This window comes from Ovis aries, chromosome 7, assembly GCF_016772045.2.
Source record: "Ovis aries strain OAR_USU_Benz2616 breed Rambouillet chromosome 7, ARS-UI_Ramb_v3.0, whole genome shotgun sequence".
In the NCBI taxonomy this organism is placed as follows: Eukaryota; Metazoa; Chordata; class Mammalia; order Artiodactyla; family Bovidae; genus Ovis; species Ovis aries.
The window spans coordinates 14,646,130-14,669,911 of NC_056060.1; the positions used below are offsets into that span (position 1 = coordinate 14,646,130).

General features: G+C 46.7%; 2 non-coding genes across 2 annotated transcripts; both read right to left on the bottom strand.

Annotated features, from left to right (window-relative positions):
• Positions 1-2,094: 2,094 nt before the first annotated feature.
• On the bottom strand, positions 2,095-2,201 carry LOC114115967 (U6 spliceosomal RNA). Its single transcript, XR_003590067.1, has one exon. It is a non-coding gene; the product is annotated as a U6 spliceosomal RNA (small nuclear RNA).
• A 12,701-nt stretch (positions 2,202-14,902) lies between these two features.
• LOC114115934 (small nucleolar RNA SNORA70) lies at positions 14,903-15,037 on the bottom strand. Its single transcript, XR_003590039.1, has one exon. It is a non-coding gene; the product is annotated as a small nucleolar RNA SNORA70 (small nucleolar RNA).
• Between the last annotated feature and the right edge of the window lie 8,745 nt (positions 15,038-23,782).

Here is a 23,782-nt window from a genome sequence, read left to right on the forward strand (position 1 = left end):
TGCATAGCTAATTAAACAGGCTTACTGCTCAGAAGATCTTTTGTCAATAGGATTAGTTTGCGGGGAGGCGGCAAGGGTCAGGTAAGGGATGGTCAACCTAGAACAGTATTTTCCTCTTGCAATTGCATCCCAAAGAGGGTGCTCCTTCACACTCCCTCTAATTTTGCAAAGTTACTGGGCACATAACTGTCCACCCATTCCCAGCTACCCTGATCTAAAGTCGAGCCTTGATCCTTTGCAAAACATGTGCCTCCTATCCTTGAATTCAGAACACCAAAAAAAGCAGAACTGGACCTGCACTCTCTTTGCATTAATTCTAAACAGCCTTTTCTCCCACTCTGCACTCCAAAGGGAAACACAGTGTTTGTTAAGAGCACAAACTCCACAGCCAGATTTCCTGGGTCTCAGTCCCTTCTCTGCCACTGACTGGTTGTGTGACATTTGTAGGGCAAGCTGTTGAATATCTCTGTTTCTCAGCTTCCTCATCTATAACATGGTGGGGAAAAGAATACCTACTTCATAGAGCTGCAGAGCCGCAGAAGTCAGCTAGGTCTTTGGCTTTAACAGCACTAGAAATTGCTCCTGTCTTTTCTAAATTTTACTCTGAAACAGGGTTATGCCACAAAGAAGGATAAAGAGAGCCAAACCAATAGTGGTCATTTTCTTGTCAGACGTTCCAGAAATGGGCCTTTAAACTACTCACCCAGTGACCCACATGGCCTCCAAGGAACCAAGTATCTTTGGGGGAAGAAATGAAAACCAAGAATTGTTCTCTAACTCCACACACTGGAGGCCATGAGGTCCCACGGATGCCTGTTCTCGGCTGTTTCCTGGAAAGGATCATTTTGCCTCCACTGAAGAGAACAGAAGTGGATCCTTGATAGTACACTGCTCTGCAGCTCTGAGCACTCGCTGATTGGGGTGGCTCTGAGGCTGGGCGACCATCCCTGTGCCTTGACTGAGGCGAGAGCAGAGCCTGGGAGCGAGGGACTGCGGGAGGCAAGCCAACCCGGCTCCCAGGGGCTGCAGACACTGCCAGGCGAACTACACGCGTGTTCAGGCACCAGCAAGGCGTATGCACCCACATTTTTCTTTTGGAAAAAATTGATTTTTCTTTTGGAAAGAAATCTGAACTTTGTTGGCATTTTTCCCCTTCTCATTCTTATTTGTTAGGACGTGCCTTTTGCCATTGAATTACCTGGGGGCAGGGCTTTTCAGGATTTGTGCAGCTAAAGGTCTTAGCAGGCCTTGTTTCAGCTACTTATTAATTAACATGATCATGCCCAGGTGGCTTTACCTCAGCATCTCCTATGAAATAGTGGCAGTAATACCCACAAGACAGGACTGTCAGAAATATTAAAATGAGATATCGGAGAAGGCCCTGGCATATAGGAGATGCTCAATAAGGAGTGAGTATTGTTATTATTATTTTAAGATTCAGAGGTAGCATGAGTCAGTCTTGTTCCAAGTTCCTGGTATATATAGTACAATGTAAGTTTATGGTGGCACTAAGGTCCTGTTTGGAGAAGGCAATGGCACCCCACTCCAGTACTCTTGCCTGGAAAATCCCATGGACAGAGGATCCTGGTGGGCTGCAGTCCATGGGGGCGCCAAGAGTTGGGCTCGACTGGGGGACTTCACTTTCACTTTTCAGTTTCATGTATTGGAGGAGGAAATGGCAACCCACTCCAGTGTTCTTGCCTGGAGAATCCCAGGGATGGGGGAGCCTGGTGGGAGACCGTCTATGGGGTCGCACAGAGTCGGGCACGACTGAAGCGACTTAGCAGCAAGGTCCTGTTATGCTTTGGACGTGAAACGGACCAACTTTGGCAAGGCCACTTCCTTAAGGGTAAGGTACAGTAGAACTCAGGATAATGCAGAGGGAAGCAGAGGCAAGATTTGCAAGGCTGAAGACTGGGGCCCAAGGGCCAGGTGTGAAAAGCACAGCAAGTGATCAATCTGATTGTCCACACTTACTTTTACTTCGTCTCCAGGGGCTATGGCTTCTTTTATGTCAAACAAAAAGCAGAAACTGCAGAAACTTCAGGCGAAAAGCGTTCGCATCAGGGTGAGAGCTGTGCAGACCGTCTGGACAAAAATATGGAACGCTTCACGAATTTGCGTGTCATCCTTGCGCAGGGGCCATGCTAATCTTCTCTGTATCGTTCCAATTTTAGTATATGTGCTGCCGAAGCGAGCACGACAAACGTGTCCTCTCAGGAACTATATAAAGCTATGAATAGAAAAAATTTTACACTTATGGTGACTAGACTGTAACCCTTCTTTAAGACTCAAAGTACATAATAAGTTCTGCCTTTTTGTACCACACATACTGTCATCATATTGTTGGATTATGATTAAGTTTAATAGTCTCCATAACCTTATTACATCATATATGCAAATGAAGGGAACCATGGGAAATTGGCCCTGCCCCCGCCCGACCTCTGCGCGCCTAGTAGTCTGCGAGGGCAGACAAGCTCGGTCACGTGGTGCGCGTTGCTCACGCGCCTCTTGCGCTCCTGCCGGGCTGAATGCCCAAGGGTCGGTCGCAGCGCTTGGCGGAGGGGAACGCGGCAGCACGGTGATCCTGGCAACTACTCGTGGCGGCGTGTGCCTCGCGAGAACGCTTTTTTGGGACGAGGGGCGATGGTGCCAAAGAGATCCCCCCAGAAGTGCGGCCCGGGACTCCGAACCGCTTGCGAACCGATGGTCGCGTTGGGACTAGTGACCCCGCGAGGGCTGAGCCACCGACAGAGACCGGGCAGGGACTGGGCGCGGGAAGCTGTGTGCTGCGCGGCTGGGGCTGGGCGCCGCTCTTGAAGCCAAGGGATAGAGGGATTGGCGCGGGGCGGGGCGGGTCCTCTCTGGGGTCCAGACTTTGCATAGAGTGGCTCGAGGGTGGTGGCACTCTGGGAAATATCACCACCCTTTGATCCAGCCCTGGGCCAGGCACTGAATCTGATTGATCAGTCCCACCCCACCCCCACTCCCGCCCAGTTTGTAGGTTAGAAAACGGATTCTCTAGTTGGTTAAACTATCAAAGCCAAAATTATCCTGTCAGTGGTAAGACAACTGGGGATTTGGATGCAAATCTGGTTTCAAAGACTGATCTTTTACTCTTCACGGTGTAACTCAAGAGAGAAAATATTCGGGACCAGGAGTGTAGTCTGCCCTTTTCCTCTTAAACGATGCTCCCAAAGCCTTATCAGCTCAGGTTTTCCTTCCTGCCTTCATTTCCACCAAATATTGAGCATCCATGACGTGAGCACCGGGGCTGCAGGGCTCATGAAGCTGGCGTTCCAGGATGGGGAGAGCATTTTTCAGTGCCGAGACAGATGGGAAGGAACAGGCGGGGATACAGTGTGGCTGAGGAAGGAGGCCACGCAAGTGGGTGGACAGGAAAGGAGGTGACAGTCGAGGTGACAGTTGATGATAGGGATGCAGCCCTGAGAGGACAGGACGCAGAGTCCAGGCAGAGGAACACTCTGGAGTCACCTGAGTTAGTTTCACCCGTCTGAGCCAGTGCTTCAGAGGAGGCCGCTGTGGAGGTGTCCAATAGTTGGTGCTCCACGTGGAGCTCCGGCACCGCACTGTGAGCCTGACTGAGCTCTAGCCGGGAAGCACCTGGCCTGGCCTCTGGGGACTTTGGAGCTCCTCCCCCCTCCCCCCCCCCCCCCCGTGTTCAGTGAAATGGGAATCAGGTGCAGACAGCCCAACTTCTCATCTGACCTCTCTCTAAATAAGCAGTAAGCAAACACAAACCTCAGAATGCTAATATGGCCTTTATTGAGCGAAAAGAGCTAATTTGGGCAATGATGTTTCCCTCAGACTTGCAAAAGGGAATTGCAAATAACCAAAATGCGTATTAGCATTGATGGGAGATGATGCTAATCTTCAATTAGCAGCCACGTTTTTCTTCATTTATTTAGAGGGAGAGCCTTTTGGACACAGTCGATGCACACACGTGTCACTGTGACAAGTACCTCTCACGGGTTCATAACTGCCTTATTGCAGAAACCAGCAGGAGATGGACCAGGCTGATGGACCAAGTTGTTCACTGTTTCTGGCTATATGAGTTAGTGTTATTTTGAGCCAGAGGTGGTTTTGTTTGTTTGTTTCTTATTGAGCAGCTGTGGTCCAGAGGACAGAGATCTGAATTTTAGTTCCCATTCCTCCCTGCACCTGTCTTGGTGACCTTGGCCAACTTTCTGGACCTACCTCTCTGGTTCAGTTTTAACTTCTGCCAAGTGAGGAAAGTGCTCTAGAGACTAACATTTCTGTCTGCTTTTACCTGCTGTGGTTTTTGTAACCAGGTAAGTGAAAAATTTTTCAAGACTAATTAGCAAGATGTTAAAATTCAACACTAGTTTTGATTTCTGTTTTAGGGCATGGAAGATCCTGGAAATAGTCCACAGGGGCTCATGTGGACCTAGGGTCTGGGACCTGCTGAACCATAAACCAATTGCCCCTGTCCCAGCTGGAAGGCCCAGCAAGGAGGGAGAGGGAGGTTGGGGGAGGGTGAGAGGTTTCCCTTCTTTTCTTTAAGCTACTGTGGAGACTGTTTCTTAGACACACCCACACAAACTCACATCCACATTCCCAGCCGCACTGACACACCCACACCCCTACCTCTGTTCATTCCAGGCAAGAATACTGGAGTGGGTTGCCACTCCGTTCTCCAGGGGATCTTCCTGACCCAGGGATAAAACCCACGTCTCTTGCATTGTAGGCAGATTCTTTACCATCTAAGCCACCAGGTGGAATTTTTTCTTTTTTTTTTTTTTTCCTCCTTTACTAAGCTACTGTGGGCACTGTTTTTACCAGAGGTCTTCAATCCTTTGGGTTTGAGTTACCAGAGGCCCTAATTAAAGTGTAGTTACATTGTTTGGGAAGGACAGCATCACATAGACTCATTAACTCCTGTTCACTCAGCTTAGCATGAGTCCTTGCCCTTTAAGGTCGCCATAGAACCTTCTGATGTATTATTTTATTTTAATGTCTCTGAGAGATAAGCACAGGGGGTTTATTATTCCTGTTTTCCTGATGGGGAAAACCTAGGTCTAGAGAGGTAAAGGGGCGCAGCTAGTCCATGATACTGGAATTTGCTCTCGGCTCTCTCGGACTCCAAGGGCTAACTGCACCTAGAAGGAAGATGGGAATGCAGCTTGAAGGGTTCAAGGAAGCGCTCTCTCAAATCTCTTTCTTTGCTGCCTTAAATTCTGCCATTGACACATCAATATTTTGAGCTGTTGCTATACACACACACACACACACACACACACACATTTTGGTTTGGCTGTGGTGGTCTTCACTGCTGCGTGGGTTTTCTCTAGTTGTGATGAGCAGGAGCTGCTCGTCGCTGTGGTGGTGGGCTTCTTGCTGCGGTGGCTTCCTGTGTTGCCCTGGGCCTGTGGGCTTCAGTAGTTGTGGTGCAGGGGTTTAGTTGCTCCATGGCACGTGGGATCTCTCCAGACTGGGGACTGAACCTGTGTCCTCTGCATGGGCAAGTGGATTCTTAACCACTGGACCACCAGGGAAGTCCAAGATGTTGTTATCTTAAGGCTTCACTGTGATTTTTGTAGGCTCTGAAAGAAGGTTCAAAAAGAATTGCCAACTGCAAGTACAAAGTCAGCCAACTTCTCTGTGTCTCTGTCAGTTTCTCTATGTGTGGATACAAGTCGGGGAAAGAATGACACGTCCTCCAAATCCTCCCTGTGCCCGAGTCCAGACATTACTCTCCCCTGGGTTATTCTGACAACAGCTGTGGAGAAGGGGGAAAACGGCTATGGCTGTGAGCCAAGAAGGGTCATTGTGATGTCCCAGGCATGAGCCTCAGCCCGCTCATCTCTAAAATGGAATGATTTCCCTGCTTGCTTTGCTGGGTTATGAGGTCCAGTGAGAAATCCCACTGTAAAGTGCTGAATGGGAAAAGGTGGGAGCATGTTCTGGTCAGACACCCATTTGAGCTCCAGGCAGTTAAACACTTCCCTTACCTGGTGAGCCAGGCATTTGTACACAAGGAACAGACCCACAAAATATGAGCTCCAAGATGAAGCATCACATTGTATTAATATTTTCACACCACTTAACTCTCATTAAAATGTACTTTGCTGAATTTAATATGTGATTTCAAATGACACAACATATTAAGTGCTTAATATACTAGAAATTATGAAACTATTATAGTTGATGCCATATGAAATAATTAGACTGAATTAAACTTTAGCAGCCAAGTAAAGACTTCAACTTATAACATCTTAAAGTAGCTTAATCTATTGCTGTAATCCCCAAAATGAACGTCCAGAAGTTAGGATTTTTAAGTAAAAATGGAAACCTAATCTGTACTTACACCCAGCTCGTCCAGGCTTTGGTGATGAGAAGTATCGTTGCCTTTGGGAGATGAGAGACCCTGGGACCCACCCCAGGCCTCTTGCCCTGGGGCCTGGCTGGGGGATGACTCAGGTGGCTGGAGTAAGGCCTTCTGCTGAAGTGGCAGATGGGTCTTTGACCCTGCTTAGCCAGTTAAGTTAAAAAGAAAAACAAACCAGGATTTCCCTAGTGGTCCAATGGTTAAGACTTCCCCTTCTGATGGCAGAGGGTGTGTATTCCATCTCTGTCTGGTCAGGGAGTTAAGACCCCAGGTGCCTCCTGGCCAAAACATAGAACAGAAGCAATATTGTAACAAATTCAGTAAAGAGGTAAAAAAGTTAAAAAACAAAAACAAAGCCACAAACCCACTTTATTGAACGTGATCGAGTGCTTCCTTTATGCCGGCATTTATGTGTTTTCTCATTTCATCCTCACAATACACCCGTGGGATAAGCCACCATTTTCAGAAGAGGAAACAGGCTCAGAAAGACTCAGTGAATCGTCTAAGGCTTTACAGTCAGAATCCAGTGTTTGCTCCTACATCTCACGCAGCCTCCTTGTTCTCGTGTGTTTGTGGGTGCACGTGTGGGTATGCACATTCTCATTTCCATAGTGGCTCCCCGACCAAATACATGACCTGCTATCTGACAGTGACCCGTGGCTTTATCACATTGCAGTCATGGAGGGTAGGGACCATGACTTGAGAGCCTCACTTTGAACAGGGAGGACACAGCCTGGCTAACTCACACAGGAAGTTCTCTGTGAATATTAGCTGCATTCAAAAAGAATGAATTCAGGACTTCCCTGGCTGTCCAACGGTTAAGACATCACTTCCACTTCAGTGGGGGCTGGTTCGATCCCTGGCTGAGGAACTAAGATCCTGCATGCCCAGAGATACAGCCAAAAAAATAAATAGAGAATGAATTCATTACCTCCTGAGTATCCTAACGTTTATTTACATGTAGCTGTCATAAACAAGACGGCTTCTTAGAGAGGGATACTTCTATCACAGGAAGTACTTAAGTTTATAACCATTTAAGATACTGTATCTCAATACTCATACCAGCATGAAAATACTGATCTAATCAGCTATTTGAAAAATGTAAAGTTGAATGTGGATATCTAAATATATTAAAACTTACCAGAAAAATGATTTTAATGGAAGCAGGAAAAGTTAACTCCAGCCAGCAGATGTTTATAATTAACTGAAAATATGTATTTTCCATTAAGTATCTAGATTCAGTTGTGCCTCATCAAAGAGAAAACCGGGTAACAATGGCTTTAAAGTGACAGAGGTTAATTTCTCTGTTGCATAAAACAAGTTGTCTTTCAAGGTCTGGTCTGATGGCTCCTCTCTGTCACAGAGCCAGGTAAGTTCTTTTATCCTTTAAGGCAACAACTAAGATGGCTGCAGGAGGTTCCAGGTGTCAGGAAAGCGGCAAAGGGTGCCTTTTACTTCCTTGAATAAAATCTGCAGCTAAGAAAGAGGAAGAGAATGGCAATGAATGGGCAAATAGCAGGCATTGGCATATGACCTGGCACTCAGAGGTTGGTCAGTAGTTGTTACTTTTCCTTTCTGCAGTAGTTTCCCTGGTGGCTCAGACAGTAAAGAATCTGCCTACAATGCAGGAGCCCTGGGTTTGATCCCTTGGGGAGAGGGTGGTGGGGTTCCATGGAGGAGGGAATGGCAACCCACTCCAGTATTCTTGCCTGGAGAATTCCGTGGACAGAGGAGCCTGGCATCCTACAGTCCTTGGGGTCGCAAACAGTCGGACACGACTGATCAACCAACACTTTCACTTTCTTTTCTGCAGAGCATCAGGAAGGGGAAGGAAGTAATATTCACTAACAGCATATGGGGTTCCTGGGATTATGCTGGACATTGCACCTGATCTCCTTCAGTGATCATGTCCTGTGTGGGCGGCATGGCAGCAGGGCAGGCAGGAGGGGATGCTGTGACTTGGGGGGGGCGGGGCTCTACCCACATGTGGAGGTAGGAAGTTGAAGGAGGGGTGTTGGAATGTTTGCCTAAGAAGCCCAGGGGCTTCTGGGAAGAAAGAGATTAAACCTCCAATCCTTTTTCTCTGAGATTCAAGTTATTAAAAAATTTCAGGATGGATCTGATGGTACCGACCAAGGAGCAGGAAGGTTAACATTATGCCCTTAAATGATAATAAAATTGCTCTGCTTGCATAAAGTGGAGTAATCAGAGGTTAAAAAGAGGACTTAATAGGAAAGTTGGCAAAAGTCTTGAACAGGCACTTTACAAAATGGCAGCTGTAGATGGTTCGTGTGAAAATGTGCCCAATGCCTCAGACATTAAGGAAATGCAAAATAAACTACCTCACAATTAACCCTGGCGGGTCTGCTGATCCCAAGTGCTGGCGGGGAGCGGAGCAGTGGAGACGTGAGACTCTGTGGCTGGGGTAAGAAGAGACTGGTGTAGCCGCTTTGGGAAACTGTCCACACGCCTTGTAAAATTGAAGATAGGGACTTTCCTGGTAGCCCAGTGGCTAAGACTCCATGGTCCCAATGCAGGGGGCCCAGCTTTGATCCCTGGGCAGGGAACTAGATCCCACATACTGTAACAAAGACCAAAGATCCTGTGTGCCACGTCTAAGACCTAGCACAGCCAAATCAATTTAAAAAATAAATGAATAAAATTGAAGATAAACATCCCGTGAGTCAGTTGATCCACTTCTAGTTACAAACCCTAAAGAAATTCACGCACACCTGCACCAAGTTACAGGTGAAAGACAATTCAAAGCAGTGTTATTTGTAATGGCCTCCAAACTGGAAACAACTCAAGTGCCCATCAGCAGCAGAATGGGTAGATACATTGTGATTAACGTACAATAGGTGACCACACCGTAATGAAAATTAGTGAGCCGTAGTTACATCCAGTGTTAGGCTCAGTGGTATCTCCTCCATCCCACCATATTCGTATAACACCCTAACCCCCATACTTCAGAGTGTGACTATATTTAATTACATAGGCAATCAAGTTCAAATGAGGTCATATGAGCAGCGTCCATCCAGTACGGCTGATGTCCTTATAGAACAAGGGTGTCTGGACATAGACACGTACAGAGGAAAGATGAAGATACAGGGAGAAGACAGCCATCTCTCGATAAGCCAGGAAGAGACCTGGAGCACAGCCTTCCCTCACAGCCCTCAGAAGGAGGTAACCTTGCTGACACCTTGCTCTCAGACTTCTAGCCTCTTCAACTAGGAGAAAATAAATTTCTTTTGTTTAAGCCAACCTGTAGGTCTTTGTTAGGGAAGCCCCAATAAACAAATATACTTGGCAACATGGATGAATCTTGTGAACATGATGTTGAGTGAAAGAAGACAAGAATATATACAAAATTATGTTAATACCATTTCAATGGAGTTCAAAATTAGGCAAAACGGTATTGTTTAGGAATACAAATATAGATTGTACAAAATGATAAGACAAGGAAGGGATTACTGTGAATGATGAGAGCATGGAAAGGAACAGGAGAAGTCTTCTGGGATGGTGGCTACATATTTTGTTCTCTTGGGCACCGGTTAAAGTGTTCTTTCTAAAATTATTCACTGAATTGAAACTTTGTTTATAATAAACTTCCCAGTGCTTATTTATAATAAAATGTTGTAAAAGCAGGAAGGAGAAGGAGGTAGGGGAGGAGGAAGGAGAAGAGGGAAAAGAGGGCAAGAAGAACCCATGGGCTGACTTCTTACCAAGTGAGTTTACCTAAAGATTGGCCACCGCAGCTGTCTGTGAATGGAGAGTCTGAGGGTCAGGTGCTGCTTCTGAATTCATCACCAGAGCCTAGAATCTCACACCCTTCCCGAGAGGAGTCTTAGGAGCTTTGTAACCTAGGGAAAGCCACTACATTTCTCTGAGGATTGTTTCTTTTTTGGCCTCCCAGCACTAACATGTGGGAATCTTAGTTCCCTGACCAGGAATCGAGTCCGCACCCCTGCATGGGAAGCGTGGAGTCTTAACCACTGGACCACCAGGCAAGGCATCTGAGGTTTGTTTCTTCATCTTTAGGCTGCGTAAGCCTCACTAAAATGCAGTAAAGCTCTTCTCTTGCTAAGTCGGGTCTCTGCTCAGATGTCAGCTCTTCTGGGAGGCCTTCCCTGACCACTTCGTGACAGTGGCACTTCCTTTTATTCTTTTCCCCTTTATTTTTCTTCATAGTACTTAATACTGGTGATAGGTATCTATCACTGAAATTATGTCAAAATATTATGTCAAATATTGGTCACCAGGAGTATTTTTGTCTTGTTTTTGTCTTGTTTACCACTGTATCCCCAGTGCCTAAATCAGTGTGTGGCACAGAATAGATGCTCAGTAAGTATTTGCAGAATAACAAAGGCTAGGTAAGACAATGCTCTTAGTGCCTGCCCCATGAAGCCATCAATAAATGCTGGGCCCTGCTTCTCCCTCCTTTAGCTGAGACTCTCACCCCCGTTTCCTGGGGCTGGACTCAACCAGCCCCCAATCTCATTCCAGCCTCCTCTCCAACCAGTGACTGAGAAAAGACCCAAAACTCACCCTCCTGACTGTTAGCAACATTTCATCTTAGGCAACATCAGAAACCTCGTATTCTCGGGGCTGGGGTCTCCTGTACCTCATCCTGGGTCACTGCTTTCCCCTGAACCCAATGTGATGCATTTCATCTGCCCCCTCCCCACACCCCTTCTGTGGGCCCCAGCTGGAGGCAGGGGGTGGAGGGGGTGGACCTTCCCCTCCAAGGGGCTCAGCTGCCCCAGGATGACCCAGCTCTGAATACTGACCGCACTTGGGGTGTGTGGGTATTTTCCTCTGTCTATAGATACTATTGTGGGCTCAGAGAGAGGCCTTGCAGACTCCCCATAAAGGCTTCTCTCATTCCTGCACCAGCATTAATTGCTCCCTCCTCCCTGTCCTGGCTACGTGGCATCTATATTTAGCATTTATTTCCTTCTGCCCTGTGTTAGAGTTAGCTGTGTGCTTGCTTGCCTCCCTGCCGCCCTCTCCAGGCGATGAGCACCTCCCCAAGGTGTGGGGCCAGGCTTTGTTCATTACTGTGCTCCAGGCGCATGGCACAACACCTGAGGCTCAACAGACAGTTTTTAAAAAGGGCCTCCTATTGAAATAAGAGGTCAGGACTGTGAAGAAGGCTGAGCACCAAAGAATTGATGCTTTTGAACTGTGGTGTTGGAGAAGACTCTTGAGAGTCTCTTGGACTGCAAGGAGATCCAACCAGCCCATTCTGAAGGAGATCAGCCCTGGGATTTCTTTGAAGGAATGATGCTAAAGCTGAAACTCCAGTACTTTGGCCACCTCATGTGAAGAGTTGACTCATTGGAAAAGACTTTGATGCTGGGAGGGATTGGTGGCAGGAGGAGAAGGGGACGACAGAGGATGAGATGGCTGGATGGCATCACTGACTCGATGGACTCGAGTCTGAGTGAACTCCGGGAGTTGGTGATGGACAGGGAGGCCTGGCGTGCTGCGATTCAGGGGGTCACAGAGAGTCAGACACGACTGAGCGACTAAAGATCTTAGGCTTAAGATGACATTCAACAACCTTCTTAGATACTTAACCATCTGAGGTACGGGGAAGCCCTTCCTAGATATACCATCTCCCAGCTTCCCAATTTAAAAGCTAATTAAGGCATAGGAAAAGAAAAAAACTCAGAACCTTTCAGAAAATGTGGCAAATGATTGGCAGGAGCCTGGGAGGAATCTTCCCTAATGATGTGCTTGTGGGGCTGAGCAAGATGACACAGTTGGTGGCCAGTGCATGATTTTTAAAAAAAGTTTTCATTGATTGATCTTTTGGCTGCACTGGGTCTGCACTGCTGTATGTAGGCTTTCTCCCGTTGCAGCGAGAGGGGGCTCCTCTTGGTTGTGGTGCATGGGCTTCTCATTGCCGTGGCTTCTCTTGTTGCTGAGTTCAGGCTCTAGGCACACAGGCTCAGTGGCTGCATTGCAAGGGCTTAGTTGCTCCGAGACATATAGAATCTTCCTGGACCAGGAATCGAACCTGCATCCCCTGCGTTGGAAGGTGGATTCTTATTCACTGGACTACCAGGGGAGTCCCCATCCATGCTTTGCCCTCTAAACTGGCCTTGAACCTTCAGACAGGAAGCACGCAGGGGGAATGTTTGACCCTCAATCCCTTTCGGGGGTTGTTCCAGCCAGATAACTGGGTAACTCCTCCTCTCATGAAGGTATGGTTTCCTGAGGTGGTCACTTCTGTCCACCCTGGGCCCTCTTGTTAGCCCCTGTCCATCTGGAAACCTAGGAGCAGGGAGTTGAGTGGTACTGGCAAGGGGTCTGTCCGGAAGACATGTTCACCTAATGCGCAACAGCACAGGAGGAAAGGATGTGTCTTTATTTTAGCTCAGTTCAGTTCAGTCACTCAGTCATGTCCAACTCTTTGTGACCCCATGGACTGCAGCACGCCAGGCTTCCCTGTCTGTCACCAAGTCCTGGAGCTTGCTCAAGCTCATGTCCATCAAGCTGGTGATGCCATCCAACCATCTCATCCTCTGTTGTCCCCTTCTCCTCCTGCCTTGAAACTTTCCCAGCATCAGGGTCTTTTCCAATGAGTCAGTTCTTCACATCAGGTGGCCAAAGTATTGGAGCTTCAGCTTCAGCATCAGTTCTTCCAATGAACATTCAGGACTGATCTCCTTTAGGATGGACTGGCTGGATCTCCTTGCTGTCCAAGGGACTCTCAAGAGTCTTCTCCAACACCACGGTTCAAAAGTATCAATTCTTTTTTGCTCAGCTTTCTTTATGGTCCAACTCTCACATCCATACATGACTACTGGAAAAACCTTAGCTTTGACTAGACAGACCTTTGCTGGCAACGTAATGTCTCTACTTTTTAATGTGTGTCTAGTTGGTCATAACTTTTCTTCCAAGGAGCAAGTGCTTTTAATTTCATGGCTGCAGTCACCATCTGCAGTGATTTGGGAGCCCAAGAAAGGAAAGTCTCTCACTGTTTCCATTGTTTCCCCATCTATTTGCCATGAAGTGATGGGACCTGATGCCATGATCTTCATTTTCTGAATGTTGAGTTTTAAGCCAACCTTTTACTCTCCTCTTTCACTTTTATCAAGAGGCTCTTTAGTCTTCTTCGCTTTCTGCCATAAGGGTGGTGTAATTTGCATATCTGAGGTTATTGTTATTTCTCCCGGCAGTCTTGATTCTAGCCTGTGCTTTATCCACCCCAGCATTTCGCATGATGTGCTCTGCATGTAAGTTAAATAAGCAGAGTGACAATATTCAGCCTTGACGTACTCCTTTCCCAATTTGGAACTAGTCTGTTGTTCCATGTCTGGTTCTAACTGTTGCTTTTTGACCTGCATACAGATTTCTCAGGAGGCAGGTCAGGTGGTCTGGTATTCCCATCTCTTTCAGAATTTTCCACAGTTGGTTGTGATCCACACAGTCAAAGGCTTTGGCGTAGCCGATAAAGCAAAAGTAGATGTTTTTCTGGAACTCTTTTGCTTTTCCGATGATCCAACGGATGTTGGCAATTTGATCTCCAGTTCCTTGGCTTTTTCTAAATCCAGCTTGAACATCTGGAAGCTCTTGGTTCATGTACTGTTGAAGCCTGGCTTGGAGAATTTTGAGCTTTACTTTGCCAGCATGTGAGATGAATGCAATTCTGCGGTAGTTTGAACATTCTTTGGCTTTATTTAGCTATATCTTATGTACAGTATCTTTATTTAGTTATATTATATATATAATATGTATTATAAAATATCTTTATTTAGCTATATCTTATATACAGTATCTTTATTTAGTTGAATTATATTATATATAATATATGTATTATAAAATATCTTTATTTAGTTATATCTTATATACAGTAATACGGATGCATAGTAGTAATGAAATCGTATTAACTCAATTCCAGGCTCTTTGGCTTTTAGTAGAGGAGGATAATGCATTTATATTTATTCTGGCATTTGCTTTCATTTTCATGTTTGGGCTTTATTTTCATGTTTTGATCTAAGCTTTCTCTTTTTCCTTGCCTTCTGTGATAGGTATGATTTATTTATTTTTATCTTCTGTGATTTGGAAAGTATACAGCTTATTGTTTTAATTCTGCTGACACCTTCAAGATTTTTTTGGGGCAGGAAGGTAGGGTTTACTGAAGGGCATGAGTAAGGAAGGGGCAAGGCTCTCCTGGATGCAGGGCCATTTGTCCAGGGCCACAATTAGGGGCGTATGTGACCCCACAGCCATCCTGGGTGAGCTGCTTCTCGGCCACCGTGTTTACAAATTCATCCACATTAAACTTGGTGAATCCCCACTTCTTGAAGATGTGGTCTTCTGGAGGCCAGGTAACCTGAAGTCGGCCCTGCGCAGGGCCTCAATCACATGCTCCTTGTTCTGCAGCGTGGTGTGGATGGACATTATGACTTGGCCTATGTGGACGCTGACCACTGTGCCCTTGGGCTTTCCAAAGGCCTGGGGCCTAGATTGGGGACAGCATGCCAGTCATGAATGTCCGCTGGAAAGAGCACCACTGGAAAGGGCTGTCTCCAGGGTTCCTTAAGGCAATGCTTACAGGCAGCAGGCTGCACACACCGCAGAGGAGGCTGCTGTTTGCAACCATCACACACCAGGCCTCCATGGGGAAAAGAACACAGTTGGCTTAACTGGCTGCAAACAAGATGGTAAAACATTTTATGGCACCCATGTTTCTCCAACTCTCACATTCAAGAGAAATCTATAATTTTTGTCTCTCTTGCAATGTAAGGTAAGAAGTTTTCCAGTTCCTTACTTCCACACCTTTCCATTAAAGGCTTAGTTATCTTATCTTTTTCAAAACTATGTAAGTCTTCTTTATCCAAAAATTGGAATTTGTCATTCAAATTTTAACCATGTTTGTTATTGTTATTGAATTCTCTGTGTTTAAGTGGGGACCATGTATAGTGTGTGGATCTTGGGAGCGGGCGGGCGGTCCGCCGCGAGGCGAGCCACCGCACGTCCCCGCCCCTTGCCTCTCGGCGCCCCCGCCCCCTCGATGCTCTTAGCTGAGTGTCCCGCGGGGCCCGAAGCGTTTACTTTGAAACAATTAAGAGTGTTCAAAGCAGGCCCGAGCCGCCTGGATACCGCAGCTAGGAATAATGGAATAGGACCGCGGTTCTATTTTGTTGGTTTTCGGAACAATATACATTATGGCTGTATGTATAACCCCCCCAAAACCTTAATGGCTTAGAGCAATAATCATTTATTATCTCTTGTATTTTCTGTACATCAGGTATTTATTTACTAATTTTTAAAAAAACTTTATTGGATATAGGAGTATAGTCAATTAAATCGTGATTAGAGCGATCCAGCCATACATACGTTTGTATCCATTCTTCCCCAGATTCCCCTCCCCTCCAGGCTGCCATGTAACACTGAGTGGAGTTTCCTTCATGGGGAAGTTAGACAAGGTATGGCAGGGATGCCTGGTCTCTCCACGAATGTTGGAGGCCTCAGCTGGAAGACTTACAAGCTTGAGTCCCTAGCTTGGCCTTACTCATCTGAAGGTTTGTTCACTCGTGTTTGGCGCTGGGGGCCTGGCTGGGGGTGTTACCCAGAATGGCACACGTAGCTCTTGCGTAGCCTGCACTCCCTCGAAATGTAGAGGCCGAGTTCCAAGGGCAAGCATCCCCCTGCCACCTCGCCCCCAAGAGAGAGTCAGGTGGATGAATGCTGTGTGCGGACCGAACCTCAGAGATCACTCAGGGCCACTGCTGCTGCGTCCCGGTGGTTGGGGCCGTTTCAAAGATGCACCCAGATCGAATGGAAGTGTGCCAACGTCACCACGTAAGAGGAACAAGTGGGATGCTCACATACATGCATACATACATGTACATGAACATGTGCGTACATACACACATTACATCTTGAAAAATATGATCAGCCACACTGCATTTCCTGAAATTCCCGGTTTCAATTTATGTATCAGTGGGTTGAAGTCTGTATGTAGTTGAGTAATTGGAGTAATTCTTTCCAGAAGATTGCATGAATGAATATCTGAAAGCATCCATAAAGTCTTAATTTGTAGCATGGAAACTGCCATCTTCCTTATTTAAAAAATTATGGAAATAATACAGGTTCATTGTAAATAATTCAAACAGTGCAACATTCCCCCCTTAAAAAAAACCCAAAATAATGAAAATCCTTCACAGCTCTACCTTCCAGAGATAAACACTTGTCTGGCATATATTCCTATAGACATTTCTATATTGTGGCATATATTATTGTATATGTGTTACTAGAAAATCAATTGTACCATCCATATTGGTTTTTTAACTCGCTTGGTAGCAAGATTCCCTTTCTCCTCCACTTTTCGGTGATCCGTGAGTGTCTCCTCATGAGCAGCCTGGCCAGCTGGATCTGGTATGTTCCTGTCTAAGATTGTATGATACCTTCACCCTTCAATAGCAATCCAACTGTGTGGCCTTTTCTTGGGTCACAACCTTTCACAGTATAATGGATGAGTCCAGCCAGCAGCAGACATGTTTCGGGACCTGCAAAAATTCAGTTCAGTGGTCATTCAATTGTCTTCCCTTCCCCACTGTGCAGGAAGCCAGTTTTTGTTTTTAGGAAGCCAGTTTTTATTCCATTTACACATTCATCTCAGTATTTCTCTAAATGTGCTTGTTCTGTACTTTCACCTTTGAACTGGTTATAGTATCTTCCTGAGCCCCTGGTTAATAATGAGTTGCTGCTAAGTCACTTCAGTCGTGTCCAACTCTGTGCGACCCCATAGAAGGCAGCCCACCAGGCTCCCCCGTCCCTGGGATTCTCCAGGCAAGAACACTGGAGTGGGTTGCCATTTCCTTCTCCAACGCATGAAAGTGAAAAGTGAACGGGAAGTCGCTCAGTCCGACCCTCAGCGGCCCCATGGACTGCAGCCTTCCAGGCGGCTCCGTCCATGGGATTTGCCAGGCAAGAGTACTGTATTCAGTTTGTTTCTGTATGAGCCGTGGTTGTAACTTAAAAATAACCATCTTTCTTGAAAAGTTGGGAAATGGTGTGTTTGGCATTGTCTATAGCAACTTAGCAGACATGATATGATGCTACTGTCTCTTTCTCTTTCTCACCTTGCTTAAAACGGTAACTTCTAGGCTCATTCATGTTGCTGCGAATGGCATTATTTCACTCTTTTTATGGAATCTGAGTCATATTCCACCGTGTGTGTGTGTACCACAGTCTTTATCCATTTCTCTGTCAACAGACATTTAGATTGTTTCCATGTCTTGGCTATTGTGAACAGTGCTGCTGGGGGTGAATGCATCTTCTCTATTACAGTTTTGTCTGGGTTTGCACACAACAGTGGGATTGCTAGGTCATGTGGCAGCTCTAGTGTTAGTTTTCTCAGCATCCTGTGTACTATTTTCCGTAGTGGCTGCACCAGTTTGCATTCCAACCAACAGTGTAGGAGAGTTCCATTTTTTCCACCTCCTCTCCAGCATTTGTTATTTGTAAACTTTTTGATGGTGGCTATTCTGGCCAGTGGGAAGTGGTACTTCATTGTAGTTTTGATTTGCATTTCTCTAATACTTAGCAATGTTAAACCTCTTTTCACATTCCTATCGACCATCTATATGTTTTCTTTGGAGAAATGTCTGTTTAGGTCCTCTGCCCCTTTTTGGACTGGGTTGCTTTTCTGTTGTTGATATTGTTGGATATGATGCTACTATGCACAATAGAATGCAAATATACAATATGATTAAAACTGCATTTACTGTTCATAAGAATAGAAGACTGGAAAAGATATGCCAAAGTATATTAGATTGCTTGGTATTTTTCTTTATTATATTTTCCACAAAATTTTACATATGATTAACTTTGTTACAGAAGTCCAGTGAGGCTCCAGACTGACCCTGTGTTTTATTGATGGAGTAATGATTGTTTTTGGATCATCAGGGGCTGGAAGAAAGGTATCCTGTTCTCTGCACAGCTTTTGGAGTCCGCATTGAGTTCTCTTGGGGAGTGAGAAGGGCATATGATAAAAACAATAATACAATAATGAGTATGTATACTGTTCCAGGAATTGTGCTAAGCAGTATCTAATTTAACCTCACAACAGCAGTGTCTAATTTAACCAACAGTACCTATACTGATAGGTACTCTTAGTATTTCCATCTTACAGATGAGAAACTGAGGGAGTTAGGAAACAGAAGCTTAGGTAACTTGCCTAACTAGTCTGTGGTGAAGCAGGAATTAAAACTCAAGAGTTGAACTTGCTACCCTGCAGCCTGTAAGAAAGGAAATCCTGGGATCCCCTTTTGAAAAATCACCCCCACTACTGAGTCCAAGCTCTCCAATCAGGAAACATTTCCTGAACCTCCTCTGGGTCCCAGGGCCTGAGGATGAGACATGGCTGAGACTTCCAGTAACTCCTGAGCTCGGATGAGCTGGGGGATGGGGGGTGGAAAGGAAGCAGGAAGGGAGCATCCCGTGGGGGTGCAAAGGAAGGGCACCCCAAGGGCAGGGGTAGGTGCTTCCAGGAGGAGGTGATAGCCAGCCTGAGTCTGGAAAGAGGGCAGAGCCTGCCTGCCAAGGGGGTGGTAAGGGCATTCATGACAGAATGGCCAGGGCAGAGAGGTAACAAAGACATACCAGAGAAGCACAGTAAAGACACCCATTCTAGGGACTTCCCCGGTGGTCCAGTGGCTAAGACTCCACATTCCCAGTGCAGGGAGCCTGGGTTTGATCCCTGGTCGGGGAACCTGATCCCACATGCCGCAACTAAGAGTTTGCATGCCACAACTAAAGATCCCACGTGCCGCAACAAAGATGGAAGATCGCATGTGCTGCAGCTAAGACCCAGTGCAGCCAAATAAATAACAAAGAAACACTAAAAAAGATACACAGTCTAGCACTGCTGTCCCCTTGTCCAGTGGAAAGGTGGGCCTCTGAACATGCCAGTCAGAGCCTGTGTTTCTTCAGGATGTTTGGACTTGGGTCAGCTCACCCCTCCTTGAGGGCTAATGGTGTAAGATGCAGCCTGGAACAGGTTCAGGTGGTGATGCGCAGAGGGCATCTGGAGAGTGGGACCAGGCCATACCAGGTCTGAGCGAAGCCCTACGCATCCCTGCAGTCCAGCCATCCAGCCAGCATGGGATTCCATGCCACATGCCAGGTCATCTTAATCCCGGTCTCATTTCTTTCAGATGGTCCACATTGGGTTTCTGTCACCTGTAATGAAAGATCCTTGCCTGACAGTCTCCAAGTCAGACTGAGGATAGGGTTATTCTAGCTGACGCAGCAAGGCTGATCTATGGATCAGGAAGCCAGTGATTCATTTACTGGGAGAAGTTCAACTGCTCCTTGGATCAGCCTTTCAAGTCATTACTGCTGCTGGCTCCTTCTGGAGAAGAAGCACCTGGATTGACTCCTGGAACCCTCTTGATGAGCAGGCCCCAGTGCCAGCGGTGATTTTTGCAGCTAGCGGCATCAGGCTAGGAGTCAGCAAACAGTTTCTGTTGATGCTAGATAGTAACCACCTTCGGCTTGGTCACAGTTACTCACCTCTGCAGCCCAAACAGCCAGAGACAATGCCTAAATGAGTGAGCATAGTCAGGTTCCCAAAAAGTTTTATTATGGACACTGAAATTTGAATTTTATATAATGATCATGTGTCTTGCTGTATCATTCTTCTTTTGATGATTTGCCTTTAAGAATGTTAGTGCCAGTCTTAGCTCTCAGACCAAGCCAAAACAGGCAGCAAAGAGCCAGGTTTGACAAACTAGTCTCCTAGGGCATGAGCCCTCATGCCAAGATGTCCGTCAAGGAGACTGGGCAGTTGTGTCAGACCAGGAGTACTACCGGGACCACAGCCCAGGCTTGTTACACTGGTGTCCTTTTCTCTCCAGCCAGTCAGACCACCCTCTTCAGTCAGCACCCTCCTGTAGGCAAAGCGTAGGACCCATAGGTGGGCTCAAGTGCCTGGAGAGGATAACACCTTCCGGCCTGGCTTCTCAGACTGCAGCCCCAGGTAACTGGGACGCAGCTGTTCCCAACACTTCTAAGACTGGCTGTCCTGTCCCAGCCCCTACGAGAAGCAGGTCATTTAATTCATCCACGCCACCCTGAACAACCGACGGACCTCGGTAGGCTGCCTGCCAGAGGCATGGCAGGGCAGTCAGTGACTTGGGGCCTGGCTTGAAAACAGGCTAGCTTTGGGGAGGGGTCTTAAAAGACCCAGAGGAAGCTGCAGTTCCTGGTGGGCTCTATAGCTGGAGGTTGGGTAGACTCGGGTGCTGGGGTAACTGCAAGTGGCCAAGTGCCAGTTGAAGTTATGGGGGAGTAGAGATTGTGAGTGAGAAAAGAGGCTGGGCAGGAAGAGAAACAGACGGGGGGCCAGAGACAGACAGAGACAGACTAGCTAACAGAGTGACCCAGGAGCTCGTCCCAGAACTGCCCCCATACTGGCCCTTCCCCAGCTTGCCTAGGGGACGCCACAGTATCTTCACAGCCACCATCCCGCCTTCCCTGCGGTAAATCCCAACACTTTTCCTGGGTGATCCCAGCACATTGCTGATACGCTCCATCAAACCGAAAGCCGTGATTGAGCACAGGCCATTTCTGGGGCAGGCTGGGCTCCTCCCTTGCACACTGACTGGATGATTTTACTCTTAGGGGGAGCTTTCAACTTCAGGTTGGGGTCACCTTGCTGTCTTAATTATCTGCAGGTTGGAATTTTGCCTCAGGCACTAAAACCCATAGATGCATGACGTGGCCTCACTACCCTCACCTCTTAAGTGGCCTTCCTGCAGCCTGCTCCATTATGACAGTGTTGAACTTCATCTGAGTCCTGTGCTCCTGAAAGGCAACTGTGGTTAAGAAATTCCCCCATCTCTTTAAGTTCTGGGGAAACAGGGCTACTTTGCTCTCACATAGTCCAAGAAAACAACCCATCTACACCTCTTGCTATTCCTACGAGACAGGCTGATGGCTCCCTGGTTTACCTGCCTCTCTAAAATCTCAGGCCCCTTCTTTTTCTTTGAGATGGTTCTCATGAATGAACCTTTTCCCTACTGCAACAGCCTGAATAAAATCTTCACCACTGCCTGGTGCCTTTAGCTTAAAAGATGTCGAGAAGTTGTTGTAAATGGGGCATCTGGAGTCCCAGGTTCCAGTCCTGGTTCACCCAGGCCTGGCTTCCCCTTCTGCCAGGTTTGTCTTCTCTGGGAGCTCTCTAAGGGCCCCTTACTTTGAGGATGTGAGTGGCAGCTCAGCCCCTGTAGCGGAAGGCGGGGCCTACAGAGCAGCTGTAATATTTGCACGCGGCCACTAGAGGGCGGCAGCTCCGCGGAAGAAGGCCTTGGGCGCTGCACCCGCTCGCTGCTGCAAAAGCTTGAAAATGCGCTTTGGAAGGGGGATGCCAGGCAGCGTCTTCAGCCCTTAAGTGCTTTTCCATGCTACACGCCGCTGCACTCCAGGCATTTCTTTTTTGCTCCTGCCTCCAGAGTCCTCCGCCGCCGATGTCAGTCGGAAGACTAGTGAGCTGGAGGGGGCCCGAAAGCCAGTCTCGAGCCTCTGGACCTCCAACGTTTGCCTGGGGACCGTGACCCTTCCCTTTCTGCGGCCCTCTGGCCCTCCTCTACTCCAGACAAGTTGAAGAATCCCTCAGGCTGCAGGGAAATCGGGAGGAGAGACAGAAGGGAGGAGCCTGAAGAGAACTGCTTTGCCGGCAGCACTTAACCAGCCACAGCCATCATCATTGGGAGCATCACGATGTCCCCTTCACGTGGGCAGGCAAGAGCTGTTACCCCATCCGAAGGACGGGGAAACTGGCTCCCGGAGAGAAAAAGCCTTTAGCCTCTGGTTGTACAGCTAGCAGATGGCAGAAGTAGGACAAGAACTCAGTTCTCCAGGCCTTAAACCCAAAGCTCATGGAGCGGCCAGACACGGTTAGAAATGGTTCGTCAATTGACAAAATTAAGCTGGGCCACTCCAGCAGAAAGGGGCCCTGGACATCCCCTAGCGTAGAAACCAAAAGACAGCGGCTGAAAGGGCTCAAATTGTCAAATTTTAAGTACTGACTTGGTAAGACGATCACGTTTGCTCTTTCAATTGTATATGTCTACAGACAAAATTGAAAAACAAATATAAATACCAAAGCCAAATATAAATTAAAAGCAAATATAAAACAGCCCTACTATCCACAGTGGACTGTCTCTGTCTCTCTGTCTCTAGCAATAGTGGGAAGAGGGTTTTCGTTTTCTCTGTATTGCCCAAATTATTCATTACTCACATATATAAGCTCCTCCGTCCATGGGATTCTCCAGGCAGGAATACTGGAGTGCATTGCCATTTCCTTCGCCAAGGAATATTCCCAACCCGGGAATCGAACCCTCTTCTCCCGCACTGCGGGCAGACGCTTTAACCTCTGAACCACCAGGGATGCCCCTGATAAAAAGTAATACCTCTTTATTGAAGCCTTAGAAAGTACAAAAGACTATGAAGAAATTCATCAGAACCCCCCTTCTTCCCTACAGAGGAAGGGAAACGCTGATGTCTGTCTTTCTAGTTGGTTTCTTTCTCTACAAAATGTGAACAACAGTATTAACCGTAGAGGAATGTTGTGAAGATTGAGGGACGGGATGTATATAATAGCTAACGTTCCAGAAGCGTTAGCCATATATATATAACAAAATTAGCACCACTGTATATATTTTTTACATGCTGCTGTTTTCACTTATAACGTTGCTTCATGAACAGTTTCTGATGTCAACTTTTATTTTAAAATTATATTTTTAGTGACTGCACAAAATTTCATTATATCTAAGTACAGTTTATTTAACCTATCCCTGATTGTTGACACTTTAGTTTCCAATTTTTGCTATTAAAATAACAGTGAGATTAACATCTTTATACATCTCTCCTTGTCAGCATTTCTGATTACTTCCTTAGATGGATTTCTGGAGGTAGGATTACTGGGACAAAGAGTGCAAATATTTTTCAGGCTTTTGATTCAGGTTACCAAATTGCTTCCCAGAAAGATCTTGCCAATTTACACTCCCACCTGCAGTGTGTGAGAATGCCTGTCCCACAGCACACAAAGGAGGGATTTTTTGGGGATGGGTGAGATTTGATTATGTTGCTGGTCTGAGGAGAAGGAGCCCTGTAGCGAGGGAGGGTTTCAATTTCAGGAGAGAGAGGGTGTCTAAAGGAGTGAGGTCACTGGGAGAGAGGGATGGGATTTTGAAGCACATTTACAGGAATTATCTTGGATTTAAGAAGGGACATCTCGTTCTCTGAGACGAGTAGAAAGAGGTGTGATTGGCTTTGGATATGTAGTCACTGTAAGTAAGTAAGGTGAGAGGCAGGAGAGCTAGATTCTAGGAGTCCCCTTGGCTCAATAAAGTAGGAGGCCAAGTCATTTATTCAAATGTGAGAGGTGAG